The 14,671-nt window shown below is 39.6% G+C and overlaps 1 protein-coding gene across 2 annotated transcripts in view; it reads right to left on the minus strand.

The window, feature by feature from the left end:
• ZNF420 (zinc finger protein 420) overlaps positions 1–14,671 on the minus strand; it is a 47,218-nt gene that overhangs the window by 12,421 nt on the left and 20,126 nt on the right. The window lies entirely within an intron of this gene.

Below are 14,671 nucleotides of genomic sequence, written 5' to 3' on the forward strand. Positions count from 1 at the left end.
CTAAATTAGTGGAAGAAAAATTTCAGTCAGTGCAAATAAATAGAATAGATCCCTTAGCCCCACTCCAACTTTTGATTTTTGCTACTGCACATTCTCCAACAGGCATCATTGTTCAAAATACTGATCTTGTGGAGTGGTCATTCCTTCCTCACAGTACAATTAAGACTTTTACATTGTACTTGGACCAAATAGCTACATTAATTTGTCAGGCAAGATTACAAATAATTAAATTCTGTGGAAATGACCCAGACAAAATAGTTGTCCCTTTAACCAAGGAACAAGTTAGACAAGCCTTTATCAATTCTGGTGCATGGCAGATTGGTCTTGCTGATTGTGTGGGAATTACTGATAATCATTACCCAAAACCAAAAATCCTCCAGTTTTTAAAATTGACTACTTGGATTTTACCTAAAATTACCAGTCATGAACCTTTAGAAAATGCTCTGACAGTATATACTGATGGTTCCAACAATGGAAAAGCGGCTTACACAGGGCCAAAAGAGCAAGTAACCAAAACTCAATATCAATCAGAGTTGGTTACAGTCACTACAGTGTTGCAAGATTTTAATCAACCTATTAATATTGTATCCGATTCTGCATATGTAGTACAGGCCAGAAGGATGTTAAGACAGCTCTAATTATAGCATGGATGATTAGTTAAACCAGCTGTTCAATTTATTACAACAAATTGTAAGAAAAAGAAATTTCCCATTTTATATTACTCATATTTGAGCACACACTAATTTACCAGGGCCTTTAACTAAAGCAAATGAACAAGCTGACTTACCGGTATCATCTGCATTCATAAAAGCACAAGAAGTTCATGCTTTGACTCATGTAAATGCAGCAGGATTAAAAAACAAATTTGATGTCACCTAGAAACAGGCAAAAAATATTGTACAACATTGCACCCAGTGTCAAGTCCTGCACCTGCCCACTCAAGAGGCAGGAGTTAATCCCAGAGGTCTGTGTCCTAATGCGTTATGACAAATAGATGTCACACATGTACCTTCATTTGGAAGGTTATCATGTGTTCATGTAACAGTTGATACTTACTCACATTTCATATGGGCAACCTGCCAGACAGGAGAAAGTACTTCTCATGTTAAAAAACATTTATTATCTTATTTTGCTGTAATGGGAGTTCCAGAAAAAATTAAAACTAACAATGGACCAGGATACTGTAGTAAAGCTTTCCAAAAATTCTTAAATCAGTGGAAAACTACACATACAACAGGAATTCCCTATAATTCCCAAGGACAAGCCATAGTTGAAAGAACTAATAGAACACTCAAAACTCAATTAGTTAAACAAAAAGAAGGGGGAGACAGTAAGGAGTGTACCACTCCTCAGATGCAACTTAATCTAGCACTCTATACTTTAAATTTTTTAAACATTTATAGAAATCAGACTACTACTCCTGCAGAACAACATCTTACTGGTAAAAAGAATAGCCCACATGAAGGAAAACTGATTTGGTAGAAAGACAACAAAAATAAGACATGGGAAAGAGGGAAGGTGGTAACGTGGAGGAGAGGTTTTGCTTGTGTTTCACCAGGAGAAAATCAGTTTCCTGTTTGGATACCAACTAGACATTTGAAGTTCTACAATGAACCCACTGGAGATGCAAAGAAAAGCACCTCCACGGAGACAGAAACAAACACCACAATCGAGCACCATCAACTCACAAGAGAAAATGGTGATGTCAGAAGTATAGATGAAGTTGCCATTCACCAAGAAGGCAGAGCCGCCGACTTGGGCACAATTAAAGAAGCTGACACAGTTAGCTAAAAAAGGCCTTGGGAATACAAAGGTGACACAAACTCCAGAGAGTATGCTGCTTGCAGCTTTGATGATTGTATCAACGGTGGTAAGTCTCCCCATGCCTGTAGGAGCAGCAGCTGCAGCTAGTTATACCTACTGGGCCTATGTGCCTTTCCCGCCCTTAATTCGGGCAGTCACAGGGATGGATAATCCTATTGAAGTATATGTTAATAATAGTGTATGGGTACCTGGCGCCACAGATGATCACTGCCCTGCCAAACCTGAGGAAGAAGGAATGATGATAAATATTTCCACTGGGTATCGTTATCCTCCTATTTGCCTAGGGAGAACACCAGGATGTTTAATGCCTACAATCCAAAATTGGTTGGTAGAAGAACCTACTGTCAGTACCACCAGTAGACTAACTTATCACTTGGTAAGCGGAATGTCACTCAGGCCACAGTAAATTATTTACAGGACTTTTCTTATCAAAGATCATTAAAATTTAGGCCTAAAGGGAAACCTTGCCCCAAGGAAATTCCCAAAGGATCAAAAGACACAGAAGTTTTAGTTTGGGAAGAATGTGTGGCCAATAGTGTGGTGATATTACAAAATGATGAATTTGCAACTATTATAGATTGGGCACCTCAAGGTCAATTCTACCACAATTGCACAGGACCAAACTCAATCGTGTTCCAGTGCACAAGTGAGTCCAACTGTTGATAGTGACTTAACAGAAAGTTTAGACAAACATAAGCACAAAAAATTACAGTCTTTCTACCCTTGGGAATGGGGAGAAAAAAGAATCTCTACTCCAAGACCAAAAATAATAGGTCTTGTTTCTGGTCCTGAACATCCAGAATTATGGAGGCTTACTGTGGCCTCATACTGCATTAGAATTTGGTCTGGAAATCAAGCTATAGAAACGAGATCGTAAGCCATTTTATACTATCGACTATTCCAGTCTAACGGTTCCTTTACAAGGTTGTGTAAAGTGCCCTTATATGCTAGTTGTAGGAAATACAGTTATTAAACCAGACTCCCAAATTATAACCTGTGAAAATTGCAGATTGTTCACTTACATTGATTCAACTTTCAATTGGCAGCACCGTATTCTGCTAGTGAGAGCAAGGGAAGGCGTGTGGATCCCTATGTCCAAGGACCAACTGTGGGAGGCCTCGCCATCCATCCATACTTTGACTGAAGTATTAAAAGGCGTTTTAAATAGATCCAAAAGATTCATTTTTACTTTAATTTCAGTGATTATGGGGTTAATTGCAGTCACAACTACAGCCACTGTGGCAGGAGTTGCATTGCACTCTTCTGTTCAGACAGTAAACTTTTTGTTAATGATTGGCAAAAGAATTCTACAAGATGGTGGAATTCACAATCTGGTATTGATCAAAAATTGGCAAATCAAATTAATGATCTTAGACAAACTGTCATTTGGATGGGAGATATGGGAGATAGGCTCATGAGCTTAGAACATCATTTCCGGTTACGGTGATACTGGAATACGTCAGATTTTTGTATTATACCTGGAGTTTATAATGAGTCTGAGCATCACTGTACAGGGAAGAAAAGATAATCTCACTTTAGACATTTCCAAATTAAAACAGCAAATTTTTGAAGGATCAAAAGCCCATTTAAATTTGGTACCAGGAACTGAGGCAATCGCGGAGTTGCTGATGGTCTCACAAATCTTAACCCTGTCACTTGGGTTAAGACCATCGGAAGTTCTACTATTGTAAATTTTATATTAATCCTTGTGTGCCTGTTCTGTCTGTTGTTAGTCTGCAGGTGTACCCAACAGCTCTGAAGATACAGTGACCATCGAGAACGGGCCATGATGACGATGGCGGTTTTGTCCAAAAGAAAAGGGGGAAATGTGGGGAAAAGAGAGATCAGACTGTTACTGTGTCTATGTAGAAAGAAGTAAACATAAGAGACTCCATTTTGTTCTGTACCAAGAAAAATTCTTCTGCCTTGAGATGCTGTTAATCTGTAACCCTGGCCCCAACCCTGTGGTTGCAGAGACATGTGCTGTGTTGACTCAAGGTTTAATGGATTTACCAAAGGGCTAAGCAGGATGTACTTTGTTAAAAAAAAAAGTGCTTGAAGGCAGTATGCTTGTTAAAAGTCATCACCATTCTCTAATCTCAAGTACCCAACACAATACACTGCGGAAGGCCACAGGGACCTCTGCCTAGGAAAGCCAGGTATTGTCCAAGATTTCTCCCCATGTGATAGCCTGAGATATGGCCTCGTAGGAAGGGTAAGACCTGACTGTCCCCCAGCCTGACATCCCCCAGCCCGACACCCCCAGCCCAACACCCGTAAAGGGTCTGTGCTGAGGAGGATTAGTAAAAGAGGAAGGCCTCTTTGCAGTTGAGATAAGAGGAAGGCATCTGTCTCCTGCTCATCCCTGGGCAATAGAATGTCTCAGTGTAAAACCCAATTGTATGTTCTATTTACCGAGATAGGAGAAAACCGCCTTAGGGCTGGAGGTGAGACATGCTAGTGGTAATACTGCTCTTTAATGCACCGAGATGTTTGTATACATGCACATCAAGGCACAGCACCTTTTCTTAACCTTGTTTATGACACAGACCTTTGTTTACATGTTTTCCTGCTGACCCTCTACCCACTATTACCCTATTGTCCTGCCACATCTCCCTCTCCGAGATGGTAGAGATAATGATCAATAAATACTGAGGGAACTCAGAGACCAGTAAGCACTGGTCCCCTGGGCCCACTTTTCTTTCTCTATACTTTGTCTCTGTGTCTCTTTCTTTTCTCAGTCTCTCATTCCACCTGACGAGAAACACCCACAGGTATGGACGGGCAGGCCACCCCTTCAGGTCTTGAACTTCTGCCTGTAGGTGATCCCCCTGCCTTGGCCTCCCAAAGTGGTGGGATTACAGGTGTGAGCCACCATGCTCGGCCTAAATGGTGCTTCCTAAATTAAAAATGGCGATTACTGGTAATCTTCACAAGAATAGTATTCGCAGAATAATGGGAGCAAGTTCTGACTGAACCAGATTCAAAAGAATGAGAGAAGATAAAATACTGGCAAACCGAAACCAGCAGCACATCAAAAAGTTTATCTACCCATGATCAAGTGGGCTTCATCCCTGGGATGCAAGGCTCATTCAACATATGCAAATCAATAAATGTAATCCAGCATATAAGCAGAACCAAAGACAAAAACCACATGATTATCTCAATAGATGCAGAAAAGGCCTTTGACAAAAATTCAACAGCCCTTCATGCTAAAAACTCTCAATAAATTAGGTATTGATGGGACATATCTCAAAATAATAGCTATTTATGACAAACCCACAGCCAATATCATACTCTGAATGGACAAAAACTGGAAGCATTCCCTTTGAAAACTGGCACAAGACAGGGATGCCCTCTCTCACCACTCCTATTCAACATAGTGTTGGAAGTTCTGGCCAGGGCAATCGGGCAGGAGAAAGAAAGAAAGGATATTCAATTAGGAAAAGAGGAAGTCAAATTGTCCCTGTTTGCAGATGACATGATTGTATACTTAGAAAACCCCATCGTCTCAGCCCAAAATCTCCTCAAGCTGATAAGCAACTTCAGCAAAGTCTCAGGATACAAAATCAATATGCAAAAATCACAAGCATTCTTATACACAAATAACAGACAAAGAGCCAAATCATGAGTGAACTCCCATTCACAATTGCTTCAAAGACAATAAAATACCTAGGAATCCAACTTACAAGGGATGTGAAGGACCTCTTCAAGGAGAACTACAAACCACTGCTCAATGAAATAAAAGAGAACACAAATGGAAGAACATTCCATGCTCATGGGTAGGAAGAATCAATATCATGAAAATGGCCATACTGCCCAAGGTAATTTATAGATTCAATGCCATCCCCATCAAGCTACCAATGACTTTCTTCACAGAATTAGAAAAAAACTAAAGTTCATATGGAACCAAAAAAGAGCCCATGTTGCCAAGCCAATCCTAAGCCAAAAGAACAAAGCTGGAGGAATCACACTACCTGACTTTAAACTATACTACAAGGCTACAGTAACCAAAACAGCATGGTACTGGTACCAAAACAGAGATATAGACTAATGGAACAGAACAAAGCCCTCAGAAATAATGCCACATATCTACAACCATCTGATCTTTGACAAACCTGACAAAAACAAGAAATGGGGAAAGGATTCCCTATTTAATAAATGGTGCTGGGAAAACTGGCTAGCCATATGTAGAAAGCTGAAACTGGATCCCTTCATTACACCTTATACAAAAATTAATTCAAGATGGACTAAAGACTTAAATGTTAGACCTAAAACCATAAAAACCCTAGAAGAAAACCTAGGCAATACCATTCAGGACATAGGCATGGGCAAAGACTTCATGTCTAAAACACCAAAAGCAATGGCAACAAAAGCCAAAATTGACAAATGGGATCTAATTAAACTAAAGAGCTTCTACACAGCAAAAGAAACTACCATCAGAGTGAACAGGCAACCTACAGAATGGGAGAAAATTTTTGCAATCTACTCATCTGACAAAGGGCTAATATCCAGAATCTACAACGAACTCAAATTTACAAGAAAAAAACAACCCCATCAAAAAGTGGGCGAAGGATATGAACAGACACTTCTCAAAAGAAGACATTTATGCAGCCAACAGACACATATGCAGCCAACAGACACGTGGAAAAATGCTCATCATCAACTGGCCATCAGAGAAATGCAAATCAAAACCACAATGACATACCATCTCACACCAGTTAGAATGGTGATCATTAAAAAGTCAGGAAACAACAGGTGCTGGAGAGGATGTGGAGAAATAGGAACACTTTTACACTGTTGGTGGGACTGTAAACTAGTTCAACCATTGTGGAAGACAATGTGGCGATTCCTCAAGGATCTAGAACTAGAAATACCATTTGATCCAGCTATCCCATTACCTGGTATATACCCAAAAGATTATAAATCATGCTGCTATAAAGACACATGCATACGTATGTTTATTGTGGCACTATTCACAATAGCAAAGACTTGGAACCAACCCAAATGTCCATCAATGATAGACTGGATTAAGAAAATGTGGCACATATACACCATGGAATACTATGCAGCCATAAAAAAGGATGAGTTCATGTCCTTTGTAGGGACATGGATGAAGCCGGAAACCCATTCTTAGCAAACTATTGTAAGGACAAAAAACCAAACACCGCATGTTCTCACTCATAAGTGGGAATTGAACAATGAGAACACTTGGACACAGGAAGGGAAACATCACACACTGGGGCCTGTTGTGGGGTCGGGGGAGGGGGAAGGGATAGCATTAGGAGATATACCTAATGTAAATGACGAGTTAATGAGTGTAGCACACCAACATGGCACATGTATACATATGTAACAAACCTGCACATTGTGCACATATACCCTAGAACTTAAAGTATAATAATAAAAAAGACAAAAAAAAAAGAATGAGAGAAGAGCTGGAGTTAGGAAATATGGAAAATTCTTTTGTATTTTTCTGTAAAAAGTAGCAAAGAAATGGGGCTATATCAAGAGGAAAATGTGTGTCAAAAGACTTGTTTTTGTTTTTTTTCCTTTTAAGATAGAAGAAATTAAGGCATGTTTGTATGCTGATGAAAATTACTGTAAAAGGTATGGACAAGTTCATGTTAGAAGAGACAAAGGGCAATTGCTTCAACAGTGTCCTTAAAAATATGAGAAGGAATGGAATTCAGTATACCAGTGAGGGTACTGGGCTTAAGTAAAGGCACAAAAAGGTTACATGTCAATAGGAAAAGAGGTCGAATGAGTATAGATGAAGGTAGGTAAACACACAAGGAAGCAAGAATCTCTCTTCTCTTCTGCTAGCTTCAGTTTTCTCAGTAAAATCAGCTCAGGGAAATCATCTAAGAGCCAGGCAAGAGGATGAATAGTCATGACCATTATGTAACCAACAACTTAGCTCCTAAATAAACAAAAACTAGCAGACACACAGAGAAATTAATCACCGTCATAGTAGAGAATAGAATATAAACAGACCAGAAATAAAAACAAGGAAGACTATAACATAATTAATAATATAGGAAGATAGATAAAACTGACACAAAATGTTTTCAATTATCACATTAGCATAAAACTAAAAATTATAATCCTAGAATTAAGTTACTAAGACAATTCTATATGATGTTTGTTATAGAAGGAAATAAAAATAAAATTTTAAAATTTTAAAACAATTTAGAGCCAAATAGCAAAAGAAACTTTGTATGAAATCCCATGAAATCAGCTAAAATTGTACCCAAGGAAATTTACAGTCTTAAGTGCATTTATTAAAAAATAAGAAATATTATAGTTAAGATTATTAAGATTTCACCTCAAGAAGTGAGCAAAAAGCATAACTAAAAACCAAAATATGAGATAAAAATCAGAAAATGAGTAAATCAGAAATGTAGAAACAGCAGAAATAACTATCAAAATACCAAAATTATTTGAAAATATCCATAAATAATACAAAAAAAGTGACGTGTAGAAAAAAATTAGATTTAGCACAAATCCAAAGCACTGGAGAGAAAAAGGAAACCATAAATTTAGGAGTTAAAAAGTGTTTATGAGAGATTATGGGAGTGATGTCAGCAAGATGGCAGAAATAGGAGGTAACCCACTCATATCCCCTCACAAGAATTCTGCACCCATCCACAGATAAAAGTCTCTTTGCAGAAGCTTTGGAATTCAGGTAGGAGATGGTAAAACTCGAGTAAAGCCCAAGACCTAGGAGAGTCATTTTGAGAGTGCAGACTGGCACCCAGGTGGCTGATCTCCCATGCTGATCCCAGGTTCAAGCTTGAAAATGGCCCCATTCCCCAGAGGGCTTAGCTATAGCCCCATTTGGCCTTGGGCGTGCAATCAAAACCATCTGCCAAAAGGTCCATGAGGAATCATGCACACTAGTGCCCAGGTGGAGAGTCTCTTACGCCTGCTGACAACAGTCCTGGTAGTGAACCTCACAGTTGCTCTGTGGCTTAGCTCCAGCCTCCTCAGCTGGGGTGCCAGCTCAGAACTGCTCATACAAGGATCCAGAGTAAGATTCATCTGTATCTCATGGTTTGGGAGTTGGAGTCTTCACGATGGGCTCACCAACCTCTGTCCCACATCAGACCTTGAGGAAGCCCAGTCTTTGCCTTGGGCCCTCCTGCAATAACTGGAGAACTATCCCCTCTGTGCAGACACGGTGGGAGATACACCCATGTGGGCTGAGATGGGCTCATCAGCTGCCATCCCACAGCACAGGGGGATCCAGGGGGTCCAAGCTCAGCTCCAGCACCTCCCACTGCAGTCAGGGAACTACTCCATCTGTGCATGGAAGCCTCTGTCCCACAGCAGATCCCGAGAGGGCCCAGTCTAAGCTCTAGCCCCTCTTGTTGTAGTCATAGAACTACCCCATCTGTGCAGAGACATGCTGGGAGATGTGCACTTGTCTAAGCCAACAAGTTAGGCTTGCCAGCCTCTGTCCAACAGCAAATCCTGAGGGGGCCCAGTCTCAGCTCCAGCCCTCTCACTGTAATTAGAGTCCTATCTTGCCTGTGCAAGGACCTGCTCAAGGCACACCCATCTGGGCCACCAGGACAGTCTTCTGGGCTCAGGTCCCTGTCTGGACTCCCATACAGCACCAGTATCCTTCTTGGGTTTTCTCTAGGTCCACCCAGGTGGGAGCCACAACAACCTTGGAGCCCTTACAAGGCTAGCAGGAAGCCTGGGCTTAATGCCCTTTAATGCTGAGATGGATTCGGTGGTTACACGCTCAAGGGAATACAACAGATAGTCTGTTTACAATGTCTGGAAGGCCTTTGGAAGAAGAATGGGCACAAACAAAGTCAGACTGCGAACTTGACTGATTGATTGATTGAGATGGAGTCTTGCTCTGCTGCCCAGTCCGGAGTGCAGTGGCATGATCTCAGCTCACTGCAACTTCTGCCTCCGGGGTTCAAGCAATTCTCCTGTCTCAGCCTCCTGAGTAGCTGGGACTATAGGCACACACCACCATGGCCAGCTAATTTTTGTATTTTTAATAGAGATGGGGTTTCACCATATTGGTCAGGCTGGTCTCGAACTCCTGACCTCAGGTGATCCACCCGCCTCAACTTCCCAAAGTGCTGGGATTACAGGCGTGAGACACCAGGTTCTGGCCTGCAAACTCTTGAATAAATTGCTCAGTGCGCAGACGTCACAGGTCCATAAACATCAAGAACATTCAGGAAAATATGAGCTCATCAAATGAACAAAATAAGGTGCTAATGACTGACAAAATCAATGTACAAAAATAAGTAGCATTTCCGTAGGCCAACAGGAAACTGTGAAAAGGAAATCAATCCCATTTATGATAGATAGCAAAAAAAAAAAAACAAGGAATAAATTTAACCAAAGAGGCAAGAGTTTTACAATGAAAACTACAAACATTGACAAAAGAAATTAAAGAGGAAACTATTAAGCGGAAATATTCTCCATGTTCATGGATCAGAAGAATTAACATTGTTAAAATGTCCATACTACCCAAAACAATCTACAAATGCTATGCAATCCCTATCAAAATACCACCAATGACACTTTGCACAGAAATACAAAGAATAATCCTAAAATTCATATGGAACCACAAAAGTCCCCAAACAGCCAAAGCAATTTTTTTTTTTTGAGATGGAGTTTTGCTCGTCGCCCAGGCTGGAGTGCAACAGCACACTCTCAGCTCACTGCAACCTCCACCTCCCAGGTTCACGTGATTCTCCTGCCTCAGCCTCCTGAGTAGCTGGGATTACAGACGCCCGCCACCACGCCCAGCTAATTTTTTGTATTTTTAGTAGAGATGGGGCTTCACCATGTTGGCCAGGCTGGTCTCAAACTCCTGGCCTCAGGTGATCCACTTGCCTCAGCCTCCCAAAGTGTTAGGATTACAGGTGTGAGCCACTGCGCCAGGCCGCCAAAGCAATCTTGTACAAAAAGAACAAAGCTGGAGGCATCAAACTCCATGACTTGAAAATACACTACAAAACAACAGTAACCAAACAGTATGGTATTGGCATGAAAACAGACACATAGACCAATGGAACAGGATAGAGAACCCAGAAAAAAAAAATCCAAGTATTTGCAGCCAACCGATTTTCAACAAGAAGGCCAAGAACACACATTGGGAAAAGGATACTTTCTTCAGTAAATGTTGCTGGGAAAACTGAATAGCCACCTGCAAAAGAATGAAACTAGACCCCTATCTCACCACTCAACTCAAAATGGATTAAAGACTTAAATGTAAGACTGGAAACTATGAAACCAGTAGAAGAAAACACAGGGAAACAGACATTGATCTGGGCAAGGATTTTTTAATAATACCTCAAAAGCACTGACAAATGCAAAAACAGATAAACGTACTACATCAGAGTAAAAAGCTTCTGTACAGCAAACGAAATGAGAGTAAAGAAACAACCTACAGGCTAGGCGTGGTGGCTCACGTCTATAATCCCAGCACTTTGGGAGGCCGAGGTGGGCAGATCACAAGGTCAGGAGATTGAGACCATCCTGGCTAACACAGTGAAACCCCGTCTCTACTAAAAATACAAAAAATTAGCCAGGCATGGTGGCACGCACCTGTAGTCCCAGCTACTTGGGAGGCTGAGGCAAGAGAATCATTTGAACCCAGCAGGCGGAGGTTGTAGTGAGCTGAGATTGCACCACTGCACTCCAGCCTGAGTGACAGAGCGAGACTCCATCTCAAAGCAAACAAAAAAGAGACAACCTACAGAATGGAAGAAAATATTCACAAACTATGCATCTAATAAGGCGTTAATACCAAGAATATATAAGAAAGTCACCTCAACAGCAAAAAAACAAATAATCTGATTAAAAAATAGTCAAAAGATTTGAACAGACATTTCTCAAGACATACAAATGGCTAACAGGTAAATGAAAAAATGCTCAGTATCACTAATTATAGGGAAATGCAAATCAAAGCTACAATCAGATATCACCTCACCGCTGTTAGAGTGGCTATTAAAAAGACAAAAGATAACAAATGCTGGTAAAAATGTGGAAAAAGGGGGAACTCTTATACACTCTTGGTAGGAATGTAAATTAGCACAGCCATTATGGAAAACAGTATGGAGGTTTCTCAAAAAAGTAAACATAGAACTACCATATGATCCAACAATCTAACTACTGGGTATATATCCAAAGGAAATGAAATCAGTATGTCAAAGAGGCATCTGCATTCCCATGTTTACTGCAGCACTATCCACAATAGCAATAACATGGACTCGAACTCAGCGTCCATCAAAAGATAAATGAATTTTCAAAAATGTGGTACATATGCAGAATAGAATACTATTCACCTATAAAAATGAATAAAATCCTGTTATTTTTAACAACTTGGATGAAGCTAGAAGACATTATATTAAGTGAAATATGCCAAGAACAGGACAAATATCACATGATCTCACTCATATGTGGAACCTAAAAAAGTTGATCTCATATAAGTAGAGAGTAGAATAGTGGTTACCAGATGCTGAGGGGGTGGCTGGGAAGAGATTGGTCTATGGGTACAAAGTTACAGTTAGATAGGAGAAATAAGTTCTGATGTACTATTGCACAATAAGGTGACTATATAGTCAACAAAAATGTCCTGAATGCTTGCAAATAGCTAGAAGAGAGCATCTTGAATGTCCTAACCACAAAGAAATGACAAGTGTTTGAGGTGACAGATATGCTAATTATCCTGATTTGATAATTACACAATATACATATGTATAACACATCACACTGTAGCCCATAAATATGTGCATTATGTGTCAACTAAAAATAAAATAAAACTTTTAAAAGTGTTTATGAAAAAAACCTATTAACAACGCAACAGTAAATTAGAACCAGATGAAATAGATGAAAAACATGAAAAATAACCCATGAAGATATAATAACTGATATACAGCAATAACCACATAAAAAATTTAAATTTGAGCTCAGTGTCTGTGCTCCTAAAAGGCAATAGATACCTATGACTGATGATCATTTGTATCTGCTGGTCATAGTACCTATTATATCTAATATTCAAAGCAATAGATTCCAGTGACTGGTAGGTTTACTGGCAATATTATCCAAACATTAAAGAATATATAGGCCGGGTGTGGTGACTTACACCCATAATCCCAGCACTTTGAGAGGCCAAGGCAGGTAGACTGCCTGAGCCCAGGAGTTCGAGACTAGTCTGGGCAATGTGGCAAAACCTCATCTCTACAAAAACTACAAAAATTAGCCAGGCATGGTGGCATGTGCCTGTAGTCTCAACTAGGATCACCTGGGCTCAGGGAGGTGGAGGCTGCAGTGAGCTGTTATTGGGCCACTGCACTCCAGCCTAAGTGACAGAGGGAGACCCTGTCTCAAAAAAAAAGAAAAAAGGATATATAATTCCAATCATACATAACTGTTGTTGAACATATAAAAATATGGTAATCTACCCTTGTCATTTTACAAAGTTAAATTAACTCGTATAACAACATTGAAAAATGACCTTAGGAAAAGTAAGCCAATCTCGTGAACAAACAAAGGTAAACTTTTAAAATAAAATATTAGGAACATAGTATCTAGCTGTGTATTTAAGGGTAACACATCATGATCATATAAACTTTATCCCACAAATGCAGGAATAATTCAACATCAGAGTCCACTTTCCCACACAAAGAACTTAAAGAATAAAATAGCGTGATTTCAAGAAATGCAAAAAATTTTTTAATATATTCTAAGACCCGTTATTAAAAGTTCTCTAAAACTGGAATTAGGTAAAAACCTAGTTAAGAGTATTTACCAGATGCCTATAGAAATATATTTAATAGTTAAACATTAGAAACACTGCCAATAAAGTTTGAGAAAATATAAGGATGATTTGTTTTCAAATTCTGCTACAGGGTCCTACTGAATATAGTTGCCTTTTTTTAAAGGTACAAACAGAAAAGGAAGAGACCACATATTGTATGTAGAGAGCAAAACTGTCCACCTAGAAATCCACTATAATCCACTGAAAAACTATTAGATATTTCCATAAGATTTTCAATTTATACAAATCAACACTTTCTCATACATAATATATATCAGTATTAGCCATTTAGAAAATGTTACAGAACAAAATATTCCTATTCATATTATAAACAAAATGTACTGAGAAATTGCTTAAGAAATGTGCAAGATCTTTTAAGAAAAAACCATGAAACTAATCCCAGCACTTTGGGAGGCCAAGGCGGGCAGATCACAAGGTCAAGAGTTCAAGACCAGCCTGGCCAACATAGTGAAACCCTGTCTCTACTAAAAATACAAAAATTATCTGGGTGTGGTGGCAGGTGCCTGTAGTCCCAGCTACTTGGGAGGCTGAGGCAGGAGAATAGCTTGAACCAGGGAGTCGGAGGTTGCAGTGAGCTGAGATCGCGCCACTGCACTCCAGCCTAGGTGACACAGCGAGACTCTGTCTCAAAAAACAAAAAAAAAGAGAAAAAAAGAAAAAAACCATGAAAAGAAAAGCAGATTTAGCATGTTCAACAATAGAAGGATTCAATATTGTTAATATGTAAATGGTACATCCGATTTCTTAAAAAAACACCAATAAATACTGGAAAAATATGACAAATGTCCTTTCAAAAGTATGTGAAGCATAAAAGAAAGTAAAGAAGATCCAGGGGTGCTACAATGAAGTAGGAACCAGAAAGTAGAGGGGGTAAATATGCTCTGAAGTTACAGTTACCCTTGGGATATTTGTTGATTTTAATTACCTGGATGTTTGTATATTAATGGCCTGAAAAAACTGAACAGACAAGACCTTTCCTCCACAAAAGAGCAGGGATTACAAATAAACCTCTTTACAAAATTGGAA

Source organism: Nomascus leucogenys, chromosome 11 (genome assembly GCF_006542625.1).
Source record: "Nomascus leucogenys isolate Asia chromosome 11, Asia_NLE_v1, whole genome shotgun sequence".
Taxonomy (NCBI): domain Eukaryota; kingdom Metazoa; phylum Chordata; class Mammalia; order Primates; family Hylobatidae; genus Nomascus; species Nomascus leucogenys.